Below are 18,404 nucleotides of genomic sequence, written 5' to 3'. Positions count from 1 at the left end.
TGGAATACGTATTTATCAATCGAAAGAACAAATCCGTCCACAAAGTGTTGAAATCAAAGTTTGAAGAGCCGTAAATTATTTCCTACTTTTAAAAAAAAAACAATATAACTACAGGGATTTCACCCTTTTTCCTTTAATTATTTAAAAATTAAGATTAAATATGAAGTATATGTTATATTACCTATGTAAATAGAACAAAAAAGGCCGGTAATTTTCAACATTTCTAACGCATGTTTTGCCTGAGAAGTATGCCGAAGCCAACAAACACGTGGGAAGATCGACGAGGTAAGTTCGGGTACACTATCTGATGGCCCTTATTCCACAAGACAACTTTACTTTTTGGCCCTTAAACATTTTGCTTTTCAGCCCTTATTCCACAAGACGACTTTACTTTTTGGCCATTATTCCACAAACCTTTACTTTTTTGGATCATAAAAAACTTTATTTTCGGCCCTTATTCCACTAAATAACTTTGCCTTTTTTAGCCCTCATTCCACAAAACTGCTTTTTTTTCGACCCTTATTCCACAAAACAACGTTGCTTTTTTGCCCTTATTCCACCTAAAAACAACTTAGTTATTCCACAAAACTTTGCTTTTCGGACTTTATTCCACCAAAGACCTTAGCTTTTCGGCCCTTGTTCTAAACATTTCGTCTGTTTCTTAGCTTTCGCAATAATGGACCAGTTTGTAAGCTTTGTTTTCGAAGTTTGTGGAACGGGGGTCCAAAGGATAGTACCCATAGGTTAAGCTCGTGATCAATAAGTTGATAAATCGCCGAGTGAACAGTAGATACTGTGATAGTAATCTAGTTACATCGTGATTATAAAAAGTTTATTTAATTATTCAATTTTATTTTAAAGTAGAGAAAATGAACAGAGACACAAAGGTTGTATTAAAAACTTTTTTCTTATCCCATGATTTGTTTCGTACAGAAAACGAAAGAATTGAAAGTAATAAAATAGAATTCAATTAAATATTTTGTTAAAATTGATGGATAATTTGGTCAAAAAATGTGTTTCACAGCACACACTTTCGAGATGTATGCTGAAAATAGTTATTTGTTAAATGAGGAATTTAATTGAAGGCTGTAAAACCAAGAAGGGTTTGACCTTACTCAAAAACCTTTTTTGATAGAACATTTCAATTGAAATGTAGCGATTAGGAGGAACTTAAATTTTGCAAAAAGGGACCGAAATGTTGTTGACTTTGTGGACATTTTTTTCTCTGTTCATTAAATTCCCTTTTTTTCTTTTGAAGAGAGGAATTAATCTTCCAATCTTTCTAAGAAAATATTTCTTAATGATCATATTTTATTTACAACAAAACACCGACTACAAACGTAGTAAAAAAAATAAAATGAAAAATACAAGTAGTTAAGCTTAATAAATTGTAATGATTAAATTGTATTAATATTTACAAATCAAAATAGATAGGGCCAGCCAGGCACCTAACATATTTTGTATCCCATTTTGACCCAAAGTATCAAAAAGCGCATGAGCTTCTGAAATTACGATAGGGACGTAGGGCTATGCAATTTGAGCAGATAGCTCTTGTAATTTATAATAATTTGTATGATCATAATGTTTACTAGACAAAAATAATAATGATATTTTCACTGATAAATGATAGAGATTTGAAACAACAATCAAGTTCTTTTCAAATAACTTTTTTGAAAGAAATAATTCTAGACAACTTTTCAGAAAATTATGTTGATTTTTTAAGCTAATACAACAAAATGCAAATAAAAAATCAAATTACAGGCTCGACAGTGACACATTAGTCAATTTTGCTTTGTTTGAAAAACATTTTACAAATTGAAACAAAGCAATTATTTGACTGCAGTCGTAGGCCTTTAATCTTTGTTTCGACTAGTTCGAAAAAAGATACTTAAAAAACGAGTTCCATGCACATCCAGGAATGTGTTGGAACTGGTAGTAGTGTAGACGTCAGAATGATGTAAATAGGGTGATAATAATAGTGCTTGGGCTATACTGTTCGAATTATGTATACTGTTCGAATAGGACTATTTAGTCCCTTTACTTCAGCAGAAGCTTACTCCTGATATTGCGGTTAAGTTATCAAGTACACTTGAGGATATAATTTTAAGCGTTGATGTGGTTGAAGGACGCGAAGTCCTGCTGATTACTTCTGAGCGTCCAGTGAGAAGTCTCGAGAGTCCTCTACTTAGGAGGACTCTCTCACCCCCCATTTAAAAATAAGAAATAGATTTTTTTGTCACAATTTTCCCAATCCTCTCAAATACAAGAGAACCCAAATAGGAGACTCGAACTCTGATGTTCGTCACTGCATATGTATAGGGTTCGGTACCTGGACATAAATACCTGGCTAAAAAAATCGTTTGTTTCAGAATAATAATTATAATAAATGGCCGTATATTAACATAATTGAAAGATACGTAAGCACGTAACTTTTCAATAGAAATCCATTAAAATTTGCAAAATGGAGAGTAAACTAGTCATAATTAGTTTGAATGATAGATATTGTCCTGGCCAATAATTTCGAAAAGTCTTGCCATTTTCTCGAGGAATCACATTATTGCCGACTCTTGATGTAATGAAAATCTCCTATAAGGGCTCACTGTATAAAAATCACATGCAATTAAAAAAAAAAAAGTACAAATCAATATTCAACAACAACAGTTTCAAACTGGCATAATACGATCACAAAGAATGAAAATTACAAACTAAAAACATTTTCCATTTGGAAGAAAACACACACTGTAAACACACTACAGCACGGAATACATACTTTTGTATGTATTCTATGAATGGGGGTACATCTTAACAAAAAAATAGACAGGACATTCATTCTATTGAAGAAAGTGGAAAAAAAGGATTTTTTCTTTCTATTTTAACATAAAATGTTGTCTTAAATCCATTTTTCCCCCTCCCTCTTCTCTTTCTTTGTAAATATTATGTTCTGTCTTATTGAAAAAAAGTTTATTATTATTATTATTATGAGATGGTAAAAAATAATAATATTAATTTGGAGAGAGATGTTTTTTCTATCCCTCCCGTACAAAGCACGGGTATAACAGATATTAATGCAATTCAAAATGTTCATCAAACTTTAAACGTTCGATTTGACAAGGAAAACCTCTTTTGGGTAAGTAAACAACAACGCTTGAATAAGACAAGTCTTGAGCCTTTAGGCAGATAGGAGTTCAGAAGAAATCATAACATGACATGGGTTGGTAGTAAATCTAAGTGGTTCGTCCACCAGCGCTTACTTGGATGATGTTTCAAAGTCATAGAGCAGGAAAAATGAGGACCAACGGAATTTTTCTTTTTCTTCTACGACTTCTAGAAATCGAGATAAATCGATTTAAAAAATACCGGTAAATCGTGAACTTTGACGTCACGGCATACGCTCCCGTAGGCAATGACGTCATAATTTAAGACTCCCGCTTCGTTTCTTTGTGTGCAAGCGTTTCTGCGCATTTTGACGTGAAATCTGACGTCACAACTCTGAACTTTTTCATTAGAACGGCAATTAAAAATTGAATTTTCGACCTTTTAAAGTTACTTTTTCGGAGTTTTGACCTCATATTTGGACAGCAATTAAAAATTGAATTTTCGACCTTTTAAAGTTACTTTTTCGGAGTTTTGACCTCAGATTCGGATTTTTCACAAACTTTTACGAAGGAATCGACCTTTTATTAATAATATTTTCCCAATTGCAACTACTCCATTGATTAGAGAACGATTAGATTAGAGAATAGAGAACAGTAGCAACACATGTTGCTACTGTTATACAATATACTAGGACATTATTTAAAATTAATCATAAATTAAAGTGGACTCTTTTTTTTTATTTTAATTCACAATCGACTCAAGACAATTTTTTTTTGTCATGATTCTGTGTTAGCTTGAAGGGGTTTTCACTCAAAACAAATCCTTTGCTTCTTTCGACAATCCATTTCAAAAATCAGCAATTTTTTAATAATTATATAAATTTAAAACTTCTACACAAGAAATATTTTCTTGTGAAAGTTTCATTTTTTCATTTAAAAACAACACACTTCTCATTCAAACAGCATTACGATGTAACATTGCGAGGTCACAGCAAAGACCTCAAGGATTTTTTTTATGAAAATTACTTGGCATGACATTCAAGTCGATTATTTATTAGAAAAATGTTTCGTATTCGCAATTTTTGTCTCGTTGGAGTCAACTTGCTTGGTGAATACTTTGTCCAATGTAAACGGAAGAGATGCTCTTGTTTACAAGGGAATGTTCGTCACAATTCAACCAATTCGAGATGCCCTGTGCCCGCTACAGGGTCACATGGGGGGGACATCGTGTTAAATTACAATGAAAGAGACAAGTACTGGCGGTCCTAGAACCAAAATGATTGGGGAACCCACAAACAAATTGATTCGGAAGACCCAAAACTAAATAGATTTCCAGAAACCCAAAACCAAATAATGACTTCGGAGAACCCCAAAAAAGTTGATTCCGGGTACCCAAAACTAAAATGTTTCCGGGAACCCTGAAACAAATAATTCAGGAAACCCAAAAACAAATTGATTCCGAGAACCCAAAACCAAATGATTCCGGGAGACCCAAAACCAAATAATTCCGGGAGACCCAAAACCAAATAATTCCGGGAACACACTCATGGTGGGTTTCACCAATGACTTAATGAGAGATTTCGCTAACGGGAGAATTTACAATGATCCAAAAAGGAGCTTTTAATGATCCAAAACGAAGGAGTTTTTAAATACTCCTGTTTGGATAGTTAAAAACTCCTTTTTTGGATCATTAAAAATTCTCCCATTAATTAAATCTCTCATTATGTCGTTGGTGAAATCCACCACAAATAAAAGATAAAACTAATTTCACTATTTACAGGGGGGGAAACTCATGAGCTAACTAACGACCGGGACCACAAACGTGAGTTTAAACTCGATGCAAACTGTAAGATTAATGGAGCAATAAATACAATGTGTGTTGAACAAGGTATCATAGTAAAACATAGACATACTAAACTCCCGCTCAAAATTATTGCAAGTCTCCACATTTTTGAACAATAGTTTTTTTTGGAAGAGGTTTGATAGAGGGAACTGTAACTGCTAAGGTCTTATCGTCCCGAAATCGAAGAGAGAAGGAAGACAGGATAAGAGAAAGTCAGGATAAAATCCGCCTCGGGCGGGAATTGAACCCGCGGCCTAGCGCTTACAAGGAAGACGCGCTACCAACTGGCTGAACTGTAGTTTGATTTTACATTTTTTTTAGTCCGTCCTTCCTTTATTATTACAATAGTAATAAAAAGGTATAAGGGACGGACTATTGTATTCCCTTCGGTGTCGTCTGTCTGTCCCCATAGAAGGACTTATCCAAACCTAGTTTTCTTTTCTCGTTCTCGGAACGGCTGGCTTTCTCCTTTCCTTCTTCTCTCGATTTCGGGACGGTAACACCTTAGCAGTTACAGCCCCCTCTATCTTCTTCTTCTTCCTTCTAGCCTTTTCATACTTAAATACGGTCGGCGTTTCTTGAGTCTCTTCCAGGCAGCCCTATTGTGTACCTCATGTCCTGATAAAGTTCCCTCTATCAAACCTCTTTCTTTTCGGTTATATCATAAAAAAAAGGAAAAATCCAATGGACTGAAATTATTTTGAGCGGGAGTTAAATGTGCCAGAGAGAGAGGGGGAGAAAAACATACAAAAATACAAGTCGGGCCTTACTCAAAAACCTTTTTTGATAGAACATTTCAATTGAAATGTAGCGATTAGGAGGAACTTAAATTTTGCAAAAAGGGACCGAAATGATGTTGACTTTGTGGACATTTTTTTCTCTGTTCATTAAATTCCCTTTTTTTCTTCTGAAGAGAGGAATTAATCTTCCAATCTTTCTAAGAAAATATTTCTTAATGATCATATTTTATTTACAACAAAACACCGACTACAAACGTAGTAAAAAAATAAAATGAAAAATACAAGTAGTTAAGCTTAATAAATTGTAATGATTAAATTGTATTAATATTTACAAATCAAAATAGATAGGGACAGCCAGGCACCTAGCATATTTTGTATCCCATTTTGACCCTAAGTATCAAAAAGCGCATGAGCTTCTGACATTACGATAGGGACATAGGGCTATGCAATTTGAGCAGATAGCTCTTGTAATTTATAATAATTTGTATGATCATAATGTTTACTAGACAAAAATAATAATGATATTTTCACTGATAAATGATAGAGATTTGAAATAACAATCAAGTGCTTTTCAAATAACTTTTTTGAAAGAAATAATTCTAGACAACTTTTCAGAAAATTACGTTGATTTTTTAAGCTAATAAAACAAAATGCAAATAAAAAATCAAATTACAGGCTCGACAGTGACCCATTAGTCAGATTTTGCTTTGTTTGAAAAACATTTTACAAATTGAAACAAAACAATTATTTGACTGCAGTCGTAGGCCTTTAATCTTTGTTTCGACTAGTTCGAAAAAAAGATACTTAAAAAAACAAAAAATAAAAGTACATGGTTTAATAATTATAATTTCAAGCAAAAAATTCAATTTAAATAATAATACGTTTCTTTTCAGGACAAAATAGGTAGGTTATTTGTTTGTTGGCTCCTCACAAATTACAAGTTATTGTTTTATTTTAGGTTCTGATTTAAATAGACGAAAGAAGCAACAGTTCATTTGAATTTTGCAAGTGATTTTTTTTTTCCAAATTATTTATTATTTCTACTATTATTTTTATTGAAATGTTATGGTCCTGATGAAAACGGGACATTATTTAAAATTAATCATAAATTAAAGTGGACTCTTTTTTTTATTTTAATTCACAATCGACTCAAGACAATTTTTTTTTGTCATGATTCTGTGTTAGCTTGAAGGGGCTTTCACTCAAAACAAATGCTTTGCTTCTTTCGACAATCCATTTCAAAAATCAGCCTATTTTTAATAATTATGCAAATTCAAAACTTCTTACACAAGAAATTTTTTCTTGAGAAAGTTCAATTTTTTCAATTAAAAACAACATACTTCTCATTCAAACAGCATTACGATGTAACATTGCGAGGTCACAGCAAAGACCTCAAGGATTTTTTTTTTATGAAAATTACTTGGCATGACATTCAAGTCGATTATCTATTAGAAAAATGTTTCGTATTCGCAATTTTGGTCTCCTTGGAGTCAACTTGCTTGGTGAATACTTTGTCCAATGCAAACGGAAGAGATGCTCTTGTTTACAAGGGAATGTTCGTCACAATTCAACCAATTCGAGATGCCCTGTGCCCGCCACAGGGTCACATGGGGGGGGGGACATCGTGTTAAATTACAATGGAAGAGACAAGTACTGGCGGTCCTAGAACCAAAATGATTAGGGTGGACCTAAAAACAAAATTGATTTCGGGGAATACACAAACGAAAATGATTCAGGGAACCCAAAAACCATAATGATTCGAGGATCCCAAAAAATAAAATAATTCCAGGGGACCCAAAACCAAAATGGCTAGGGGAACCCAAAACCAAAATGATTCCGGGAACCCAAAACCAAATTGATTCGGTGGACCCAAAACTAAATTCCGGGAGACCCAAAAACAAAACAATTCCGGGAACCCAAAAACAAAATGATTCCGGGAACCCAAAACCAAAATGATTCGGACCGCGTTCCTTTGTCTCCCAAGCACTTCAAAACAAGAAGCTTTTAGACGGGGGGAATTCACAAGTTTCATTGTTTTCATGTTAGATAAAAATCGGAGGGTTATTATTTTATTAACTCAGTGAAATCAGTACGCTCGGGGCTTGGTATGGTCCTGGGGACCAACATCTACCCAGATTGTCAGCGGGCATCGCAATACCGTGTAGTGTAGACAAACAAAATAATACTTCCTTCCCATTTACCCTTTATTACCATCGGCGCGGGATTACCATATTCCAGAGATGTAATCTGGTCTGGATGAGTAAGTGTTTGTATAACCCATATTGTTTCTTTTATTTTCCTTGCTCTAAACAAAATGATATGCTCTAAAGAGTGAGAAATGTTTGGATTGTCCATTACGTGTCAAGTTCTAATGGACCAAGTGCCTATGTATTTTTCAAGTTCAACTTCAAAAGAAGAAAAAAAAACAGATAGGGGGAAAAAATCCAAAATTTCCAAAGCCCTCACTACACGGCAAGCCTTTGCCACAGCCGACATCAGTGCTAACAAAGATAGCAACTTTAGTAAAGTAACTCATTGCAAACTTCTCCTAAGAGATAAGCCATAGTTCAACTTTGAAACAATAAAGTCTTCACTTTGAGACATTACTTAGTACACACAATCTATGCACAACAACATAGTAAGACAAATACTATGCGAGTCGAATAAGACATCATAGAAATACAATGTGTGTTGAACAAGGTATCATAGTAAAACATAGACATACTAAACTCCCGCTCAAAATTATTGCAAGTCTCCACATTTTTTGAACATTATTTTTTTTTTGAAAGAGGTTTGACAGAGGGAACTGTAACTGCTAAGGTCTTATCGTCCCGAAATCGAAGAGAGAAGGAAGACAGGATAAGAGAAAGTCAGGATAAAATCCGCCCCGGGCGGGAATTGAACCCGCGGCCTAGCGCTTACAAGGAAGACGCGCTACCAACTGGCTGAACTGTAGTTTGATTTTACATTTTTAAATCTTTTCTCGTTTTCGGAACGGCTGGCTTTCTCCTTTCCTTCTTCTCTCTTCGATTTCTAAACGATGAGACCTTGACAGTTAAGTCCCCTCTATCTTCTTCTTCTTCTTCCTAGCCCTTTCCTATTTAAATAGGGTCGACGTTTCTTGTCTTATTTGAATTCTTAAAAAAAAAAAAAAATATTTGTTCAACTTTCAACAAACAATTGAACAAAGTATGAGTTATTCAATAACTTGGTCAAATTCGACAAAAATCGAACAAATCATATTTGTTCAATTTTCAACAAAGAATTGAACAAAGTAAGTATGAGTTGTTCAGTAAGAACGCGCCTTCAGTCAGTCTGATTGGTTGATTTTAAACTTTCCAACCAATCAGATTGCTTTATCCAATGATTAACACAAGTTTAAACTCAAGTTGTGGTACTGGTCAACCAAAAAAAAAACATAACTTGGCACTTCCTAATTTGAATCGGAGAAATAAGGTTGGTGGTTATACACAGGGTTAGACTAAGCTAGGCTTGAAAAATAGAAGAAAAAATAATATTTTCCTTCTATTTTACAAGCCTAGCCTAGCTTAGCCTAATCCTCTGTATAACTACACCCTGGGAGGAATGGGAAACATTATAGGAGGAGTTTCCATCCAGAATTCAACAACATGAGATCTAAAACAAACACAACTCCTCATGAAGGATTGAGGAACCGAACAATTTCTCATGAAGAATTGAGGAACCAAAGATCAGAAGAAGTTTCCCGTGTGAAAACAAGGGTTCTGGATCATAATGTCAAAGTAAACGTTAGACCGTCAGGAACTCTTTCTTGTCATAGATGGCTGGGATCACAGTCTGAAAACTTGGTTAAAAGTTGAACTCATTGACCAATCTGATAGGCACAGCTGAATTTTCCATTTTGAATTACAACTTCGTCAATGAGAAATCAGGCTTAACTGAACATTAGACCAAGCAGTCCGAGTCGTTAAAAACATCGGATAAAAAATTAGCCAAACAGAAATGAGTTCAACTTATTATTATTATTATTGGTTCGCTTCGGCCTACAGAGATCTTTTCATGTTTTCTCTTCAGCCATTTTTATTCTGGAAGTAAATCGTTGCTGTTGTTGTAGCAGTGACAGCAGATCAGTCAACATCTCCATAGGTTCCAGGGTTGGAATGAGATCGAGAAAGGCGACAGCTTGCATTGGGAATTAAACCGTCTGGAAGAATGGTTCTCTCCTCTGTTCATAATGGTTCTCTCCTCTGTTCATTTGCTAGGTATTGGTTCAAGGGACAACAGGTAGTTGCTGGTTTTAGTTCATCAGACGACTTCAACCAAGTTAAAACTCAGCTTGTGATCCTGGGCCTGAGAAATGCTAGCTACGTTGTTGCTGACGTCATAGATCGTGGTTGCTGACGTCACAGGAGTGATGACGTCATAGTTAGAGTTCCATGCACATCCAGGAATGTGTTGGAACTGGTAGTAGTGTAGACGTCAGAATGATGTAAATAGGGTGATAATAATAGTGCTTGTGCTATACTGTTCGAATAGGACTATTTAGTCCCTTTACTTCAGCAGAAGCCTACTCCTGATATTGCGGTTAAGTTATCAAGTACAGTTGAGGATATGATTTTAAGCGTTGATGTGGTTGAAGGACGCGAAGTCCTGCTGATTACTTCTGAGCGTCCAGTGAGAAGTCTAGAGAGTCCTATACTTAAGAGGACTCTCTCACCCCACATTTAAAAATAAGAAAAAAATATTTTATTTATTTGATTACACGCTAAGCATCACGGCCATGTCAAAAAAAAAAAAAAAAAAAAAAAAAAAAAAAAGTTACAAGTTTTTCAGGTAATTGTTTTTCTCTTAAGAAACTGGAGGGCCTTTTTTTATGTATTATTCGTTGTCTTTCAGGATGTTTAAAAATAAGAAATAAATTTTTTTTTGTCACAATTTTCCCAATCCTCTCAAATACAAGTGAACCCAAATAGGAGACTCGAACTCAGATGTTCGTCACTGCATATGTATATGTATAGGGTTGAATACCTGGACATAAATACCTGGCTAAAAAAATCGTTTGTTTCAGAATAATAATAATAATAAATGGCCGTATATTAACAAAATTGAAAGATACGTAAACACGTAACTTTTCAATAGAAATCCATTAAAATTTGCAAAATGGAGAGTAAACTAAAAACTAGTCATAATTAGTTTGAATGATCCTGGGCAATAATTTCGAAAAGTCTTGTCATTTTCTCGAGGAATCACATTATTGCCGACTCTCGATGTAATGAAAATCTCCTATATGGGCTCACTGTATAAAAATCACATGCAATAAAAAAAAAGGTACAAATAAGAGAAAATCAATATTCAACAACAACAGTTTCAAACTGGCATAATACGATCACAAAGAATGAAAATTACAAACTAAAAACATTTTCCACTTGGAAGAAAACACACACTGTAAACACACTACAGCACGGAATACATACTTTTGTATGTATTCTATGAATGGGGGTACACCTCAACAAAAAAATAGACAGGACATTCATTCTATTGAAGAAAGTGGAAAAAAAGGATTTTTTCTTTCTATTTTAACATAAAATGTTGTCTTAAATCCATTTTTCCCCCTCCCTCTTCTCTTTCTTTGTAAATATTATGTTCTGTATTATTGAAAAATAAAGTTTATTATTATTATTATTATGAGTAGGTAAAAAAAATAAAATAAAAATAAATAGTAATAATAATAATTTGGAGAGAGATGTTTTTTCTATCCCTCGCGTACAAAGCACGGGTATAACAGAAATTAATGCATTTCAAAATGTTCATAAAACTTTCAAAGTTCGATTTGACAAGGAAAACCTCTTTTGGGTAAGTAAACAACAACGCTTAAATAAGACAAGTCTTGAGCCTTTAGGCAGATAGGAGCTCAGAAGAAATCACAACATGACATGGGTTGGTAGTAAATCTAAGTGGTTCGTCCACCAATTTCCAAGTAAAGTTCTAACTAAAAACCATTTATAGAATTTTATTGCTGTAGATAAGATTTAAAAAAAAAAAAAAAAAAAAAAAATTTTTTTGTGGTAAAAAAAATAAAAAAAAAAAAAAAAAAAAAAAAAAAAAAAAAAAAAAGCGCAAGGAAGGTATTATTAACAAGGTGTGCATTTTCTTCCAAAAGAAAAAGATAACAAAAAAATAAAACAAACATTCAATAAAATATTCTTTTTAAAAAACTTTACAAAACACCAAGTGAAAATTTCCGAGCTGAAATGTCAATGGGGTTGCTTGGACAGTAATGAAGGGAACAAAGTTTATCCAAGGGAAAGCCTGATCTTAGGTAAAGTGATAGTAAAACAATGACCATATGGGTTATGTCTTTATGACAAAACACCTTTATTTAATAATTACACCTTCCAAAAGTGTTCATATTAAAACACCTGGGATCTTTTTGTACAAAATTGTAGATGTTTATAAAAAGAACCTTTGTTTCTTGAATAATTCAACTCGAAAATTTTTCCTCTACAAAATCATGTGTAGGTAGTAAAATCAAACTACCAATGAAAGCTTTAACCCTCTAATTTACCAATTATCAATCCTAGGTAGAATTTCTGGGTCTAGAATCACACCAGAGGTGTACAATTTTCATGCAATTTAGCAGTCAGAGACCCCTAGGTAGTAATTATAGGTTTAGAGGTTTGGAAACACACTGTTCATTTGGTTCATTGAGGTACATTTTCAGCAAAAGACGGAGATCTGATAAAACACTGCCTTAAGATCTTCAGTGTGCATTTTCTTCCAAAAGAAAAAGATAACAAAAAAATAAAACAAACATTCAATAAAATATTCTTTTTAAAAAACTTTACAAAACACCGAGTGAAAATTTCCGAGCTGAAATGTCAATGGGGTTGCTTGGACAGTAATGAAAGGAACAAAGTTCATCCAAGGGAAAGCCTGATCTTAGGTAAAGTGATACTAAAACAAAGACCATATGGGTTATGTCTTTAAGACAAAACACCTTTATTCAATCATTACACCTTCCAAAAGTGTTCATATTAAAACACCGCTCTGGGATCTTTTTGTATAAAATTGCAGATGTTTATAAAAAGAACCTTTGTTTCTTGAATAATTCAACTCGAAAATTTTTCCTCTACAAAATCATGTGTAGGTAGTAAAATCAAACTACCAATGAAAGCTTTAACCCTCTAATTTACCAATTATCAATCCTAGGTAGAATTTCTGGGTCTAGAATCACACCAGAGGTGTACAATTTTCATGCAATTTAGCAGTCAGAGACCCCTAAGTAGTAATTCTAGGTTTGGAAACACACTGTTCATTTGGTTCACACTGTTCTGATAAAGCACTGCCTTAAGATCTTCAGAAGATAACCAGGGTTGCTTTCATTCGTACTTTGATAAGGTGGTTATAAAAAAGACATTTTCTATACAAATAATGAAAAAAGGCACAATATTTTATAGTTTAATAAACATCAGAATAAAATATGAATAAACACTCATGGTGGGTTTCACCAATGACTTAATGAGAGATTTCGCTAACGGGAGAATTTACAATGATCAAAAAGGAGCTTTTAATGATGCAAATAGGAGTTTTAAATGATCCATTTATCAATCGAAAGAACAAATCCGTCCACAAAGTGTTGAAATCAAAGTTTGAAGAGCCGTAAATTATTTCCTACTTTTAAAAAAAAAACAATATAACTACAGGGATTTCACCCTTTTTCCTTTAATTATTTAAAAATTAAGATTAAATATGAAGTATATGTTATATTACCTATGTAAATAGAACAAAAAAGGCCGGTAATTTTCAACATTTCTAACGCATGTTTTGTCTGAGAAGTATGCCGAAGCCAACAAACACTTGGGAAGATCGACGAGGTATGTTCGGGTACACTATCTGATGGCCCTTATTCCACAAGACAACTTCACTTTTTGGCCCTTATTCCACAAAAAACATTTTGCTTTTCAGCCCTTATTCCACAAGACAACTTTACTTTCTGACCGTTATTCCACAAACCTTTACTTTTTTGGGTCATAAAAAAACTTTACTTATTTTCGGCCCTTATTCCACCAAACAACTTTGCTTTTTTTTTAGCCCTTATTCAACAAAACTGCTTTTTTTTCGACCCTTATTCCACAAAACAACGTTGCTTTTTTTGCCCTTATTCCACCTAAAACAACTTAGTTATTCCACAAAACTTTGCTTTTTCGCCGTTATTCCACAAAACTTTGCTTTTCGGACACCAAACCACCAAAGAACTTAGCTTTTCGGCCCTTGTTCTAAACATTTTGTCTGTTTCTTAGCTTTCGCAATAATGGACCAGTTTGTAAGCTTTGTTTTCGAAGTTTGTGGAATGGGGGTCCAAAGGATAGTACCCATAGATTAAGCTCGTGATCAATAAGTTTATAAATCGCCGAGTGAACAGTAGATACTGTGATAGTAATCTAATCACATCGTGATTATAAAAAGTTCATTTAATTATTCAATTTTATTTTATTTTAAAGTAGAGAAAATGAACAGAGACACAAAGGTTATATTAAAAACTTTTTTCTTATCCCATGATTTGTTTCGTACAGAAAACGAAAGAATTAAAAGTAATAAAATAGAATTCAATTAAATATTTTGTTAAAATCATTTTGATGGATAATTTGGTCAAAAAATGTGTTTCACAGCACACACTTTCGAGATGTATGCTGAAAATAGTTTACAAATTTTTGTCGATGGTGGGATTCGAACCCGGGACCTTCTGCATGGCAAGCAAGCGCGTTACCACTGGACCAACCGTACCCCAAAGTAATCATTGAATCATTAAAGATCATTGGGAAAGTAAAAGAATCAAATAAACCTACATACCATGTTCTATGTAGATAGACCAACCTACCATATTCTAGATAGCGGTAGATACCTACTATAGGAACTCAAGCTCCAATGAATCAACTGAACAAGCAAATGCACGAGATCAACTAATTAACACTTGTTTATGAGTAGCGTTCAGTGGCGGAATTGGAGGTCTGCAATAGTCTGCATACTCTTCTAGTCTCCCTACACAGCCGTGTATTGAACTCTGGATACAATATCATTATTGTGCTACCGAGACCCTATTGTTCTGCCTAGTTGGGGGATAACTCTGTAGATTCCACAGAATTTGAGAAACATTTAAGATCCAGACAATCCCAAATCCCTACACACAATGCCCCTTTCAAAATGTGGGATTTTTTTTTTATCCCGGATTAGGATATCAGGAGGGATGCACATAAAACGATTGCCCTTGGATTGTCCAGAAATATTTTAGAGGCGAAATTATCTAAAGTCTAAAGGAGCTGCTGATGTTCAATGAGGTTTAAATAAGGGTTTCACATAAAATAAGGATAGGCGAACAGTTTTCTGATACTGACTACCTAGTATCCTTTTTTCTTCGAGATTTGGCAATATACCAACAGTACGAGTAGTCTAGCATGAAATCGCCCAAATATGTAAGTTATAATGAATAGTGTGTAACCTAAGGCTTTCATAACCCACGTCTAGACTGAATAGAAATACCTCATCTTCCCTAGACTCGCATAGATTTTAGATTCCTTCCTATCTCACTCCCTTAGCCTCCTCCCTTCTTTCTTCCCTATACGTCTCTTTATTGCATTCCACTTTAAGCCTTTGCCACGGCGTGAAGTATAAAAATATCCTCTCGATTTTCCCTTTTCTCTCTTCCTTCTTTCCTTATCTCTATTTGCTTTCTCCATTTCTCTTTCCGCTGTACCCTAATCTCTTTGTATTCATTCGCTTTCTTTATCTCTCTTACCCCCCCTGTCCACATAACCATACACATGCCATAAGTAAAGATAAAGTAACTATATTTTTAAATGCTTTATTGATACAGTATCTCCGCTTGAGTCAATATCGACGAAGGAAAATAATAAGCTCAATAAATGTTATTATTGTATGTGACATTGAATAAGCAAGTCTTTTTATACGTTAGATATATTTTTTATTGAATAAATAGATAAAACTAATACACAATGAAAATAAGTAGAAAATATTGTCTTGGAAATGGATTAGAAATAGACTAGAATGGAGGAGTTGTTTTCATTATTCAAACGAAGCGGGAGTCATGAATTATGACGTCATCGCCTACGGGAGCATATGTCGTGACGTCAAACTTTACGATTTATCGGTATTATTTAAATCGATTTATCTCGGTATCTAGAAGTCGTAGAAGAAAAAGAAAAATTCCGTTGGTCCTCATTTTTCCTGCTCTATGACTTTGAAACATCACCCAAGTAAGCGCAACTGATCTATTGTTTTTGGACGTCTAAGATAACATGTTCTGCATACATCATGATTCATGAAAATAGGTATGTACCTACCTCCAGAAAAAAAGCACGTCATGTTGTAATTAATAAAATAATTGTTTATTTCTGCACTTTATTGGAAAAGGACAACAAGAGAACTATAGTGATGTTATTATCTCGTTTTTTCATAGTCTCACACATTTGATACTCATTTTCTACTAGCGTGGTGGCTTTCACTAACGACCTAATCGCAGAATTAAAGGATTTCACCAATATTTTTTCAGCTTCTAGAAGGCCTGTTTAGCAAACAACCTGTTAAGTTCTATTTGATTTTTATATCCTAGGCTTAACAGGGATTTTAAGCTAACAGGTTGTTAGGATCTAAAAAGGTTTGTGAAGTCCACCCTTAGTGTGGACCCGGACATAACTAAGTGTGGACCCGGACATAACTACCTAGTTAGTGAAACCACGCTTTTATCCCCGGTCTAAAATCTCATATTATCCGTCTTGACTTTCGAGAACACACGGAGACTGTTCGAGTATAGTCCCCAAGCATTTTCAAAGGTGAACACACTTCAACATGCGATTGTAGACCAGGGAATCACATACTGATGGGTATGTTCTTACTCGAGCTATCATAGGTATCGCAGATACTCGTTCGTACGTTTCCAGACAAATAATATTATAATTCATCACACTCGCTTCGGGTTCAGATATTTTAATACAGAAAAAAAAACTTTCATAATTATAGATAATATAAATGGATTTATTTTGCATACAGATTACAGAGTCGTCGGAAAGCCAGCCGTTCCGAGAACGAACATTATCCCATCAGGATAAACTTGGAACTTTGTAATTAGACACAGACTGACGAAAAAAGCTCAAAAAATGTCAGATTAATGCTAGGATAACGAAATGATTGACAACGAAAATAGGGCACAGATTCATGTTTGGTCGAGGGAGGCTCACTCAGTAAATTTGGGTAAAGAAATAAATTTCTGTGGATTAAAGCCGGTCCCACAAAGTGATTTTAAACTTTGTTTTTAAGTTAAACTCTTGGATTAAGCGATCTAATTGGTTGATTTTTTTTTTCTTATTTCAAATCGAAACATCAGATTACAGGGTTTATACGCTTTCCCCGGAATAAAATTCCATGACTATTCCATGACTTTTAAAGAAAATTTCCATGAATTTTCCAGAAAATTAGGGGGCGGAGGTACTTAAAAATCAGTAAGATTACCCCTCCAGTTAAATAAAATATGCAGAACGTCAATGAATATGAGAGGGAATGCGCCGCAGGCCGTTTTTCGGCAATACTTGATATTTACTTTGAATATTTTTAATTTTTGACCGGGAGGCAAATTACACGACTTTTCCAGGTTTCCCTTAAATTTTCACGATTTTCCATGATTTTTTGTCCGATTTTCAGATTCCATGACTTTTCCAGGTCGCGTATAAACCCTGGATTAATTACCAAGTTGAAATTTTCGATTTTTTTTTTTCCTTTTTATTATTATTTTTTGACATCGAAACATCAGGTTGCCTAACCCAAAAGTTAAACTTAAACGAATTTCAAACTCACTTTGTGGATCCGGTCATTTTTAGAGTGCAACATGCAAAAATAGTAATTTCATCACTTAGACGGGGGGAATTCACAAGTTTCATTGTTTTCATGTTAGATAAAAATCGGAGGGTTATTATTTTATTAACTCAGTGAAATCAGTACGTTTCGGGCTCGGTTGGTCCTGGGGACCAACATCTACCCAGATAGTCAGCGGGCATCGCAATACCGTGTAGTCATCATCTCTTAAAGGCATCGCCTTGTCGAGACAGCCATTGTTCTCTGTCCATTGCCATCAACTTCAACCGTGTAGTGGGGAACGAATAATCCAATGTTGCCTGATTCAACTATCATCTTTTTGCTTTCTACTTTTACACACGGTCTTTTCAAACTTTTATTTTTCCCACGAGTGTCTCTTATAATTACCATTTTGTTTTCTTTTACAACTTGCGAACCAAGACACATCCGCACTAGACACAGTCTCAATGTCCGCTTCTCTTTTTGCCGTTTTTGGGTCTGTCGGTAGACTTTTTTTTTTTTTTATTAATTATCCAGTCACAAGTTGTAATGGCTTTGAAGGGTCTTGAATAAATTAGTTACATTCTTTACTTCAGCTGATGAAGTTCTTTCAATATTGTGTTTACCTAGGGGATTATCATGACCAAGTATTGATTTCAAGTAGGTACACAAAAGAACGGAAAACAGATGGGGAAAAATCCCAATCTTGTAAAATTGTACACATTGCAAAATGGCCTCGCTACACGACAAGCCTTTGCCACAGCCGACATCAGTGCTAACAAGATAGCAACTTTAGTAAAGTAACTCATTGCAAACTTCTCCTAAGAGATAGGCCATAGTTCAACTTTCAAACAACAAAGTCTTCACTTTAAGACATTACTTAGT

At 34.4% G+C, this 18,404-nt stretch overlaps 1 long non-coding RNA gene across 1 annotated transcript; it reads right to left on the bottom strand.

Moving 5' to 3' along the window:
* Positions 1–94: 94 nt before the first annotated feature.
* Positions 95–8,557, bottom strand: LOC113470093. Its single transcript, XR_003393278.1, has 2 exons — positions 5,717–8,557; positions 95–1,123 (listed from the first exon to the last, which is right to left on the bottom strand). It is a non-coding gene; the product is annotated as an uncharacterized LOC113470093 (long non-coding RNA).
* Between the last annotated feature and the right edge of the window lie 9,847 nt (positions 8,558–18,404).

This window comes from Diaphorina citri, unplaced genomic scaffold (genome assembly GCF_000475195.1).
Source record: "Diaphorina citri unplaced genomic scaffold, Diaci psyllid genome assembly version 1.1 scaffold1389, whole genome shotgun sequence".
In the NCBI taxonomy this organism is placed as follows: domain Eukaryota; kingdom Metazoa; phylum Arthropoda; class Insecta; order Hemiptera; family Psyllidae; genus Diaphorina; species Diaphorina citri.
Note: the sequence above shows the minus strand (reverse complement) of the source record. Positions and strands in the feature narration are given on the sequence as shown.